This window comes from Diadema setosum, chromosome 10 (genome assembly GCF_964275005.1).
Source record: "Diadema setosum chromosome 10, eeDiaSeto1, whole genome shotgun sequence".
Classification (NCBI taxonomy): Eukaryota; Metazoa; Echinodermata; class Echinoidea; order Diadematoida; family Diadematidae; genus Diadema; species Diadema setosum.
The window spans coordinates 15,659,597-15,673,624 of record NC_092694.1 but is presented as its reverse complement, the minus strand read 5'-3'; positions in this window follow the sequence as shown (position 1 = coordinate 15,673,624).

Here is a 14,028-nt window from a genome sequence, read left to right as displayed (position 1 = left end):
CTCATGCTTCACTGTAGCATAACTCTGGCGATCATCAGCACTCATCCGATTCACAACATCTAACGCTTTGCCTGTTAGATTGGAAATCAAATACAACACCCACATGTCTACGGGGATATTCTGACTTTTCATCAACATTTCGAACTTTGTGACATAAGCATCAAACTTATCCATGTGCGTCATCAAATCGACCTACTTTCAGCTTTAAGCCAGCTAACTGGGGCCTACCAACATTCGCTGTTCCTTCCTCTATGCGCAACTGTGCTAATTTTATTTCATGTTCGCGCGCCTTTTCTAGAGCTCGCGTTCACGATCAGCTTCACGGGTAGCTTTAAGCTCTGCTTCAATTGCCTGGCATCCGCTCTGACACAAAGCTACTCAATTCGCCACCACTAAGGCCCATTTCTCTGCCCAATGAAGAGAACTCTCTGATTTGCTCAACACTAGCCATACTGACTATGTAACTTCCAGACTAAGCAGACATGTAATCGTACACAACAACTGACCAACACCTAGCTATCAAAGTCCGACAAAAGTACTACCTTGTAACCGGCGTACTTAACAACAATTTGTATCTCCGAACGAGCATACAATTGCAAACGACAAAGAGCTGAAATTCACTCAACGAGTATTCCACATACAAAACCGCTAGTACCTTGTCAAAAGCGTACTGGAATGCAGGCAATGTGAAATGACACGAGTTCACTTTACAAACATTCCACATACCAAGCATGCCCTGTCAATAAGCATTCATTCATTCATGCATGCAAACCCCGAATCTATCACACTGCCTCTAACCGGCAATACCAAGGGCGTAACCTGAAAAAGGAGTAACACTCCACATAGACTCTTGCACACAAACCCGAATCTATCGAACATGCATATAACATGCAACACCAAGGGCGTAACCTTGAAATACGGAGCAACACTCCACACAGATTCATTCATGCATGCAAACCCCGAATCTATCAAACTGCCTCTAACCGCAATACAAGGGCGTAACCTTGAGAAAGGAGTAACACTCCACATAGACTCATGCACACAAACCCGAATCTGTCAACCATGCATATAACATGCAACACCAAGGGCGTAACCTTGTAATACGGAGCAACACTCCACACAGATTCAACATCCGAATCTACATCACACATGTGCCTCTCATAGGCAACACCAAGGGCATAACCTTGGGGAGAAAAACTTCAATCAAACTGTCACTAAGGCGACATACTCGTACGATTCACACTGGGGTAATGTTTCCGATCAAACATACGAAACAGTTATCATATCGACCATAATAACATGTAATATATGACGGTAATGCGTACGATTGAGCAATGAAACTTCAATTATGAATCAGACACAAACATCGCATTTAAGCCTAAAGCATGTTAAAAGAGTATCTGAATAACTTTTTCTAATCAGGTAGCAGGGTCTCGGTGGGACCTCCAAATTGTCACGTGAGTGACTTTTTCTTTTTCTCTCTGCTACTCTGACACCAAAATAATGGAAATTCAAACTGTTTGTATACAGTTATGTTCGAGTTTAATCTTTCAAATCTTTGCAGCTTTCTCGTTCATAACAATACATCGTCATTTGAGCATAAAATATAATATGAAACAAATCACAAATACATAACTTAGGTTATCTTGGATGACCTGAACTGGTGATCCCCTCAGCTTGGCTCGGTCGTCATCGATGTCCGATACCCTCGTCGTCGACCTCGGCACAGTCGCTTGGCTTGTCTCTTGGAAGCACCCCTTGACTTGGCCACTCAGCTAGACGCTACCCTATCGGCGGTCCTTTCAGCTCCTCGGCCTTCACTAGTCCCTGCTACCACGCAGACTCATGCCTTGATCTGCGATGCCCGAGCTCAAACGACGGCGAGCAGGCAAATGGAGATTGAGCTCCGTTCCAAAGTTCGGATCATAACTGTCCGAGTTCAGTTTTATCGGCAGCTGGAGCTCGCATCTCACCGACGTAGAAAACCCCAGAAGAACGACTGCTGCCTAAGCGGAGATCTATGCTGGATGTCTGATCAAAGTATTTCTCCCCGATCCTCTACATTACTCAGCTTTTTATTAGCTTCCCTAACCATAGATGTTCACACTAAAATCCCTTACACTCCGATACACTTGCTTTTCCATGCCTTTCCTACACTAAAGAAATCATCCAATCATCATGCTTAAATATAGCCCTATTGAAACTCTACACAATATGTCTAGCCATCGTCTAGACTGCTGTTACATAACATCTTTACTCATGAACTTGTGAACAATAAACTACAACCAACACCCTAGTGACACTGACATAGCTGAGTCTCACAGAGCTAGAGAACATTCCTAGCCACCACCTGGATGGGAGCTATTACATAACACCTCTATTCACTCAATTTCTATAGTCTGAATTAATACATAATATTGCAAACCGGGGATGCCGTTGCCATGCTATTTCTTTAACTTTTGCTTTGTCTCATTTCATATAATTTCCAGACAGTCAGTCTCTTGCAGTTTGACCTAGTGGCTTTCTAGGACAACTTTAAAGCTCTAAATCTTTTACAAACTCAAACAGATTCGATTTCACTTCACTGGCAAAATTAAAGATAAATTTCTCTCCTGACACTGTTCTACATGGTATACCTCTCTTATGTAGGAAAAATGTATGGAATGGGAGACGTTACCGCAAAACGATATTTTCTTATCATTCATTGCCATCCATTTTCTCGCCAAAATACCCATGGAAAATTATTTCTACGATAAATTGCTACATTCCACTGTGCACATTTTCATATCTTTTGCCGAGCAAGAACTAACAATATTTAAGGTTGTTTTCATACAGTTTTATAGCCAATTCAAGGGCTACATCTGGATGAGTTACTATTGAATCAATGAATAATTTTAAGACATAGCTTAATCAAGGCTTACATGTTATTATAATAAGAGAAGTGATAATAAATTTCCTGTTTGGAAGAACAATGAAAATTGGAATTATGGAGTAATCTCAATAAAGACGGCAGTTCAAATGATGAGATTATACAGAGCGGAAGAGCGGAGTACAGATGTAAATTCCATTATAAATAAAGAATAGATAACAGCCTCAAACAAGGTATTTGCAGATCTTGATACCAGCAAATGACCGCGGTCGTACCCCATATGGGTTGTATACAGCAAGGGAATTGGAGGGTTTTGTCCATTCCCATTCCTAGACTTTTACCCACCAAACCAGACTTTTTTTTTAACATGTACATCAGGCTTGTGCCGAAAGGGTGGGTTGGCTGGTGGCGCGTCGCGTTAATGGGAACACCACCCTTCGTCCAAAGCCCCCCCCCCCCCGGTTTGCCGAAAGGGTGCGTTGGGAGCGTTGGATCGCGTCGCGTTGACTGGAACCCCACCCTTCGTCCAAAGCCCCCCCCCCCCCCCCCCCGGTTTTGCCGAAAGGGGTGCGTTGGTACTTTTTCTCTTTTTCTCATGTAACCCTATAAAGCCCAAGCTATCTTGATGTTATTGTTTGATGTTTCATCGTCACATTCGGCACATGGGTAGAGCAACTCATAGTCTACATGACCGCATACTTGATTTTTTTCATGGTGACACATAGAGGGCGCTATCACCAAAATACAAAGAAATACATAGGAAATATGCTAAAAACATGATTTTCTGTATAATTTCTTTATCCCCACTATGTGTTATCATAGACCAATATTTTTCATATTTGCCACAAATGATTTGCAAGTCAAAGCTCATTATTTTTTATGGTCGAAATTTCTCAAGGTCACTACATGGGGGCGCTATTCATAACAAAATAAAGAAATACATTATGAGACCTGTGATGTATTGTTAGGGATAGGTACATGCATATAGTTATCACATTTCATATACCAATAATATCGGAATTTTAAGTTTGCAGATTGATAATGTGATAAACAAATGATATTAGAGGTATAACTTGGGTGGAGGAATCAAAATGACACAAAATAGAATGACAATCTTTGGAAAATATTGTTATTTTCAAGTATCTCTATTATATCTACTGTTTTATGGCATTGTCACAGAAAAACAAAGGAAATAATAGGAAAAACATTTCAGGGCCATAATTACTTCACATTTTGCTCCTTCAGCAAATTTCAGCCAAGAAACGCCCATTTTATACATTATAATATGGGTAATTGGAATTGGAACAGAAAAATATGCAAAATCTGACTGACATGGTTGTCAGTTTTATTGTTGCCATGGCAACCAGCAATATTAAATATAGCTTAATCATATATCAAAATGTTTGGAATAAGATTTTTAGAAAAGTCACCAAATTTGGTTAAAACTGAATTAAGGGCGAAGGAGTGGCGAATGAAAATCGGGTAGGGGGCACAATGTGCCCCCCCCCCCTTGGGCTTTATAGGGTTAAAAGACGAGTTTTGAATTCATATCTAACCAACTGATATTAAACAACAAATAGCAATTAGACCAAACAGTAATTGGACGAAATGATGACTAGACCAACTGGTATATATTAGACCAACTGATATTAAACAGTCTATTAGACCAACTGGCTGTAGACCAAGTTGTAATAGAGTGTAAACCGATCCGGACGATAGCCTCTTTGAAATGGTTGTTTGAAGGTTAAATATAAATTCAATTCTTTTGATATTACATAAGAAAAAGTACCAACGCACCCTTTCGGCAAAACCGGGGGGGGGGGGGATTTGGACGAAGGGTGGGGTTCCAGTCAACGCGACGCGACCCAACGCTCCCAACGCACCCTTTCGGCAAAACCGGGGGGGCTTTGGACGAAGGGTGGTGTTCCCATTAACGCGACGCGCCACCACCCAACCCACCCTTTCGGCACAAGCCTGTACATCACATTTTCAAATGATTTATCAGATATTGAGTAAGTCTTTCAACAACTGAAGAAATTATCCTTTTTTGGGGGGAGGGGTTGTTAATTGTGCTTCTCGCAACTTGGTTATTCTAGCATGACGCATGGCAAGGAGCAAAGTAATTTCGATTTAGCAATTCTATTTGTTTCCGGTATCTACTTGGAATGTTTTTATACCTTGTGTCAGAAGGGATCGTTATAATAATTCTTCCCTGTTCTAGACTTATGAAACTCTACCAAAATGCAATTGCTCTGAAAATTCTGACAATACTCTGCAACAAGCACTAATTTGCTCCGTCGACATAGCTCTATTTGCATTTGCGGAGATTTGCTACTCCCCAGTATATCGAAAACCCCAAAACTCTCTCTTTTCGATTAACGTCCATAATTTATTATACATCTGCGTGCCTATTTTGTATTTGCTCATTAGTTTGTTTGAATTAGAATTAATGTTTGTTTTTCGTATATCTTTTGGTATGATTATCATGGCACTATTTATCCAATTTCCCGTCACTTTTTCCTTTCCATTAGGTGTCGAAGTAAATTTGCTCTCAAGAGTGTTTCGTATATTTAGTAACATTAACTCACCCGTTTTGCAGAATTATTAGTATTAACAAGGATGTTTTGCTATCTCTCGTTGCGCTCGTGATTTTGCTGAATATGTAGATATCTCGCTATTGACGTTTTGGTACTTGGGAGTTGTTTGTTGAGGTGTCTATGTCAAAATGATATCGAAAGAGGTGCTCCGCTGATACTGAAAATTTTAAATTTTGCTCACTATAAGTTTTATACATTGTCTGATAACCTCCAAATTTGATGTCGTTTCCCGAAACTTATTACGCATATCATACGTTGTAAAAGATATGTTTAATTAGTGTTAACGTATTTTGGTTACCATGGCAACAAATAAACATAAGCAAGTTCCGTTTCACATTCTGACCCTTTGTTAGCTTCTTGTTACTTATTATCTTATGTATTCTTAACATAAGATAATAAAATTTTATACTTTTAAAGGAAGTATTCAATTATGTTTGAAAAAACTACAGCGCCCTCTTGTGTTTTGTCTTGATTTTTTTCTGTGATAAACACCATTTTCTTAAGATTTGGACCTGTAAATGCTCCGAAAAGGTTAAAATGAAGTTCAAATGTGTCTTTATATGTCTAAGTAGAAATCAACAGCAAAAACTATTTGCAATTTCGCCTTGACTGCCCGACATATGTCTTAAAATTAGTTAATTTAATATTATTTAATGGAATTCTCTTTGTTTTCTTTGTATTTTGACAAATTGCTCCCTCTTTATGGTTTCCAAGAAAAGTTTTGATGGTGCCATTTTGTAGAGTATGTCTTGAGTTACATTTGTGCTACATTTCAGAGCAATTGATAGAAAAATATTGAAATGATAGAGGGAGCGGATTTTGCCCTCCATGGTTTACCGAGCTTAAAAAAGGTATTTGGAGTTATGAGGGTTAACGGCTGATACTGAGACTAAGCTACTTCTCTGGAATTGCTATCATAGCAAAATATCATCTACAGATACATACCATTTCAAAATGCATAAGCAGAATTTGTCCCTTTAAGTGGTACCAATATCGTAAAAACCTGGTCTTGGCCCATGGACTATATTGCACATTTCCAAGGTTTAAACATCTGCCCAAGTGTGTGCTGGCTAACTGCAACCTGTAAACGCGTTGAGTCGATCTGCTGCCCTCTCTAGGCGGGAGTCCACCTCCTTACTATAGGGCTCACACCTGTAAATAAAATGGAATGTCCCAGACCCCTTCACAAATTCGTACCAAAGATACCAAAATAAATGAAGAAAAAAATTGATTAAAATCATCAATGCAGTTTGGCATAAAACTGAATAGCTGCAGATATTGAGTATGAATTCCTCTACAACTGCATTTTGGTATGAAGATGAAAGCTTTTCTCATGGAATTTGAAAGGACTATATTTCATAGGGTGCGTGTATTGAAAATGAGTGATATTTTGAGTGAAAAGAACTCTTAGTCTGGCTTTGCGGACCCTTGGACAGAGTTTGAGCTGAAGAACCTGCCTTGGAGATTTGATGGATGACAGGGTATAACTCACTTATCCAGGTTAGTGAAGATGAAACACCTCATTTCTCCCAGCTATAATTACAGATTTTTTTTTTTTTTTTTTTTTTTTTAAATTTGAATTTTAACACACGTCTCTACGGGGAATTATTTACCCGTGTGAGCCCTACAGAGAATGCACGCAATGCACACAAGTCAATAGGAAGTACTCATCCCATACAAACAATACTGGTTTACGTTGATCTATTCTGTCAAATCCATCCCCCTCCCCCTACCCCCCCCCCTCCTCTCCCCTCACCCCTTACCCCTCTACTCCCCCCCCCCCCCCCCGAACTCTGCTTAACTACAATGTGTTTTCTTATTATGCTCTCGTGGATACTAGATCTTGGTAGAAACTAGTCATTAGTATCACACAACTTTGAATGGTTGTGTCGTTTTAATGTATTTCTTTATTTGGGCCAGCACTGAAACAGCTCAAGATGCATGAAGTTAATCTGTTTGATAAATAAAAGTGTTTTGCAGTACTTTTTAGGCAATAAGGTGATGATGACATCCAATTGATTAACAATAACTACCTGCATCTGTGTATTCATCTTATGAAAAACTAATCAAAACTGCAAGATTTATTTTTGAAAAGAAACAACTCCAAAGGGCATCATTTTCAAAAGTGTCTCTTTGAGAAGCTTTATAACCCTTGAATGTGCAATTTCGTATATGATGTAGGGGCAAATATCATCAAAAACACATTTATGATGTTAAAAAATCAAATAAGAAATATGACCTCCACTATAGGGCTCACACCTATAAATAAAATTGAAAGTCCCAGACCCCTTCACAAATTCGTACCAAAGATGGGCCACAATAAATAAATAAAAAATAATAATTAAAAATCATTAATGCAGTTTGACATAAAATATATATATATATATTTTTTTTTTTTTTTTACTACAAAAGCATCTTGATTTAGAGATATGAATACAGGAAATAATTATGTATTATGTATATAATCATTCACCAAACATAGTGCTTCGTATACGTCCATGACATTTCGGGAGGTTTTAATTTTTCTATTTTTTTTTATTGTTTGCACTGCAAGGTATCACAAGTTGATATTGCTTGCTTTTAATAGTTTAAACAATTCATTCATGTGTAAACTAATGTTTGATCTATCACCAAAAAAAAAAGGACAAACATTCAATAACGATTTTTTTTTTCAGTGTCTACTTCCTTATCTATTTGATTTCCTTTGTGCGTCTGGGGATGGAGTGGGATTTTTAGGGCATGGTACCTTTTTGATCAGGAATTGAATCTGTCACCCAATCAACTATTTGCTCATTGTCCCTTTAAGAACATTAAAGAAATCTCTGGATCAAAACACCTACTGCTACTGCTTAGAAACGACAACAGCTTAGAAACGACAAAACGGAAGATCTCGCCGCAAACATCATCCTAGCCCCGAAAGCAGGAGACGATGTGTTAGTGGAGGACGTGTTTTCCGAGATGAGTCGGGGTGTCTGCGTGGATAACCCAGTCCTTGAGATCCTCAATCGCAACGTCAGTTACCTGAAACACGTGAACTTGACCTACCCATTCTTCGAAGCGTCGAACGGTGAGAGTTACTTCCTTGGAATTACCTTCGGAGATGTAGAGCTGAGAGACAACGAGACAATCGTGAGAGCTGGACTTTTCGCCTTGAATTACATTCTGCAGACCACACCCCTTCTCGAGGAGGAGGGTATGGAGTGGGAGACTGAATTCATCTTCACTAACCTGGATAAGTGAGTTATACCCTGTCATCCATCAAATCTCCAAGGCAGGTTCTTCAGCTCAAACTCTGTCCAAGGGTCCGCAAAGCCAGACTAAGAGTTCTTTTCACTCAAAATATCACTCATTTTCAATACACGCACCCTATGAAATATAGTCCTTTCAAATTCCATGAGAAAAGCTTTCATCTTCATACCAAAATGCAGTTGTAGAGGAATTCATACTCAATATCTGCAGCTATTCAGTTTTATGCCAAACTGCATTGATGATTTTAATCAATTTTTTTCTTCATTTATTTTGGTATCTTTGGTACGAATTTGTGAAGGGGTCTGGGACATTCCATTTTATTTACAGGTGTGAGCCCTATAGTAAGGAGGTGGACTCCCGCCTAGAGAGGGCAGCAGATCGACTCAACGCGTTTACAGGTTGCAGTTAGCCAGCACACACTTGGGCAGATGTTTAAACCTTGGAAATGTGCAATATAGTCCATGGGCCAAGACCAGGTTTTTACGATATTGGTACCACTTAAAGGGACAAATTCTGCTTATGCATTTTGAAATGGTATGTATCTGTAGATGATATTTTGCTATGATAGCAATTCCAGAGAAGTAGCTTAGTCTCAGTATCAGCCGTTAACCCTCATAACTCCAAATACCTTTTTTAAGCTCGGTAAACCATGGAGGGCAAAATCCGCTCCCTCTATCATTTCAATATTTTTCTATCAATTGCTCTGAAATGTAGCACAAATGTAACTCAAGACATACTCTACAAAATGGCACCATCAAAACTTTTCTTGGAAACCATAAAGAGGGAGCAATTTGTCAAAATACAAAGAAAACAAAGAGAATTCCATTAAATAATATTAAATTAACTAATTTTAAGACATATGTCGGGCAGTCAAGGCGAAATTGCAAATAGTTTTTGCTGTTGATTTCTACTTAGACATATAAAGACACATTTGAACTTCATTTTAACCTTTTCGGAGCATTTACAGGTCCAAATCTTAAGAAAATGGTGTTTATCACAGAAAAAAATCAAGACAAAACACAAGAGGGCGCTGTAGTTTTTTCAAACATAATTGAATACTTCCTTTAAAAGTATAAAATTTTATTATCTTATGTTAAGAATACATAAGATAATAAGTAACAAGAAGCTAACAAAGGGTCAGAATGTGAAACGGAACTTGCTTATGTTTATTTGTTGCCATGGTAACCAAAATACGTTAACACTAATTAAACATATCTTTTACAACGTATGATATGCGTAATAAGTTTCGGGAAACGACATCAAATTTGGAGGTTATCAGACAATGTATAAAACTTATAGTGAGCAAAATTTAAAATTTTCAGTATCAGCGGAGCACCTCTTTCGATATCATTTTGACATAGACACCTCAACAAACAACTCCCAAGTACCAAAACGTCAATAGCGAGATATCTACATATTCAGCAAAATCACGAGCGCAACGAGAGATAGCAAAACATCCTTGTTAATACTAATAATTCTGCAAAACGGGTGAGTTAATGTTACTAAATATACGAAACACTCTTGAGAGCAAATTTACTTCGACACCTAATGGAAAGGAAAAAGTGACGGGAAATTGGATAAATAGTGCCATGATAATCATACCAAAAGATATACGAAAAACAAACATTAATTCTAATTCAAACAAACTAATGAGCAAATACAAAATAGGCACGCAGATGTATAATAAATTATGGACGTTAATCGAAAAGAGAGAGTTTTGGGGTTTTCGATATACTGGGGAGTAGCAAATCTCCGCAAATGCAAATAGAGCTATGTCGACGGAGCAAATTAGTGCTTGTTGCAGAGTATTGTCAGAATTTTCAGAGCAATTGCATTTTGGTAGAGTTTCATAAGTCTAGAACAGGGAAGAATTATTATAACGATCCCTTCTGACACAAGGTATAAAAACATTCCAAGTAGATACCGGAAACAAATAGAATTGCTAAATCGAAATTACTTTGCTCCTTGCCATGCGTCATGCTAGAATAACCAAGTTGCGAGAAGCACAATTAATAACCCCTCCCCCCAAAAAAGGATAATTTCTTCAGTTGTTGAAAGACTTACTCAATATCTGATAAATCATTTGAAAATGTGATGTACAGGCTTGTGCCGAAAGGGTGGGTTGGGTGGTGGCGCGTCGCGTTAATGGGAACACCACCCTTCGTCCAAAGCCCCCCCGGTTTTGCCGAAAGGGTGCGTTGGGAGCGTTGGGTCGCGTCGCGTTGACTGGAACCCCACCCTTCGTCCAAATCCCCCCCCCCCCCGGTTTTGCCGAAAGGGTGCGTTGGTACTTTTTCTTATGTAATATCAAAAGAATTGAATTTATATTTAACCTTCAAACAACCATTTCAAAGAGGCTATCGTCCGGATCGGTTTACACTCTATTACAACTTGGTCTACAGCCAGTTGGTCTAATAGACTGTTTAATATCAGTTGGTCTAATATATACCAGTTGGTCTAGTCATCATTTCGTCCAATTACTGTTTGGTCTAATTGCTATTTGTTGTTTAATATCAGTTGGTTAGATATGAATTCAAAACTCGTCTTTTAACCCTATAAAGCCCAAGGGGGGGGGGGGGCACATTGTGCCCCCTACCCGATTTTCATTCGCCACTCCTTCGCCCTTAATTCAGTTTTAACCAAATTTGGTGACTTTTCTAAAAATCTTATTCCAAACATTTTGATATATGATTAAGCTATATTTAATATTGCTGGTTGCCATGGCAACAATAAAACTGACAACCATGTCAGTCAGATTTTGCATATTTTTCTGTTCCAATTCCAATTACCCATATTATAATGTATAAAATGGGCGTTTCTTGGCTGAAATTTGCTGAAGGAGCAAAATGTGAAGTAATTATGGCCCTGAAATGTTTTTCCTATTATTTCCTTTGTTTTTCTGTGACAATGCCATAAAACAGTAGATATAATAGAGATACTTGAAAATAACAATATTTTCCAAAGATTGTCATTCTATTTTGTGTCATTTTGATTCCTCCACCCAAGTTATACCTCTAATATCATTTGTTTATCACATTATCAATCTGCAAACTTAAAATTCCGATATTATTGGTATATGAAATGTGATAACTATATGCATGTACCTATCCCTAACAATACATCACAGGTCTCATAATGTATTTCTTTATTTTGTTATGAATAGCGCCCCCATGTAGTGACCTTGAGAAATTTCGACCATAAAAAATAATGAGCTTTGACTTGCAAATCATTTGTGGCAAATATGAAAAATATTGGTCTATGATAACACATAGTGGGGATAAAGAAATTATACAGAAAATCATGTTTTTAGCATATTTCCTATGTATTTCTTTGTATTTTGGTGAATAGCGCCCTCTATGTGTCACCATGAAAAAAATCAAGTATGCGGTCATGTAGACTATGAGTTGCTCTACCCATGTGCCGAATGTGACGATGAAACATCAAACAATAACATCAAGATAGCTTGGGCTTTATAGGGTTACATGAGAAAAAGAGAAAAAGTACCAACGCACCCTTTCGGCAAAACCGGGGGGGGGGGGGGCTTTGGACGAAGGGTGGGGTTCCAGTCAACGCGACGCGATCCAACGCTCCCAACGCACCCTTTCGGCAAAACCGGGGGGGGGGGGGGGCTTTGGACGAAGGGTGGTGTTCCCATTAACGCGACGCGCCACCAGCCAACCCACCCTTTCGGCACAAGCCTGATGTACATGTTAAAAAAAAAGTCTGGTTTGGTGGGTAAAAGTCTAGGAATGGGAATGGACAAAACCCTCCAATTCCCTTGCTGTATACAACCCATATGGGGTACGACCGCGGTCATTTGCTGGTATCAAGATCTGCAAATACCTTGTTTGAGGCTGTTATCTAACTTTATTTATAATGGAATTTACATCTGTACTCCGCTCTTCCGCTCTGTATAATCTCATCATTTTGAACTGCCGTCTTTATTGAGATTACTCCATAATTCCAATTTTCATTGTTCTTCCAAACAGGAAATTTATTATCACTTCTCTTATTATAATAACATGTAAGCCTTGATTAAGCTATGTCTTAAAATTATTCATTGATTCAATAGTAACTCATCCAGATGTAGCCCTTGAATTGGCTATAAAACTGTATGAAAACAACCTTAAATATTGTTAGTTCTTGCTCGGCAAAAGATATGAAAATGTGCACAGTGGAATGTAGCAATTTATCGTAGAAATAATTTTCCATGGGTATTTTGGCGAGAAAATGGATGGCAATGAATGATAAGAAAATATCGTTTTGCGGTAACGTCTCCCATTCCATACATTTTTCCTACATAAAGAGAGGTATACCATGTAGAACAGTGTCAGGAGAGAAATTTATCTTTAATTTTGCCAGTGAAGTGAAATCGAATCTGTTTGAGTTTGTAAAAGATTTAGAGCTTTAAAGTTGTCCTAGAAAGCCACTAGGTCAAACTGCAAGAGACTGACTGTCTGGAAATTTATATGAAATGAGACAAAGCAAAAGTTAAAGAAATAGCATGGCAACGGCATCCCCGGTTTGCAATATTATGTATTAATTCAGACTATAGAAATTGAGTGAATAGAGGTGTTATGTAATAGCTCCCATCCAGGTGGTGGCTAGGAATGTTCTCTAGCTCTGTTGAGACTCAGCTATGTCAGTGTCACTAGGGTGTTGGTTGTAGTTTATTGTTCACAAGTTCATGAGTAAAGATGTTATGTAACAGCAGTCTAGACGATGGCTAGACATATTGTGTAGAGTTTCAATAGGGCTATATTTAAGCATGATGATTGGATGATTTCTTTAGTGTAGGAAAGGCATGGAAAAGCAAGTGTATCGGAGTGTAAGGGATTTTAGTGTGAACATCTATGGTTAGGGAAGCTAATAAAAAGCTGAGTAATGTAGAGGATCGGGGAGAAATACTTTGATCAGACATCCAGCATAGATCTCCGCTTAGGCAGCAGTCGTTCTTCTGGGGGTTTTCTACGTCGGTGAGATGCGAGCTCCAGCTGCCGATAAAACTGAACTCGGACAGTTATGATCCGAACTTTGGAACGGAGCTCAATCTCCATTTGCCTGCTCGCCGTCGTTTGAGCTCGGGCATCGCAGATCAAGGCATGAGTCTGCGTGGTAGCAGGGACTAGTGAAGGCCGAGGAGCTGAAAGGACCGCCGATAGGGTAGCGTCTAGCTGAGTGGCCAAGTCAAGGGGTGCTTCCAAGAGACAAGCCAAGCGACTGTGCCGAGGTCGACGACGAGGGTATCGGACATCGATGACGACCGAGCCAAGCTGAGGGGATCACCAGTTCAGGTCATCCAAGATAACCTAA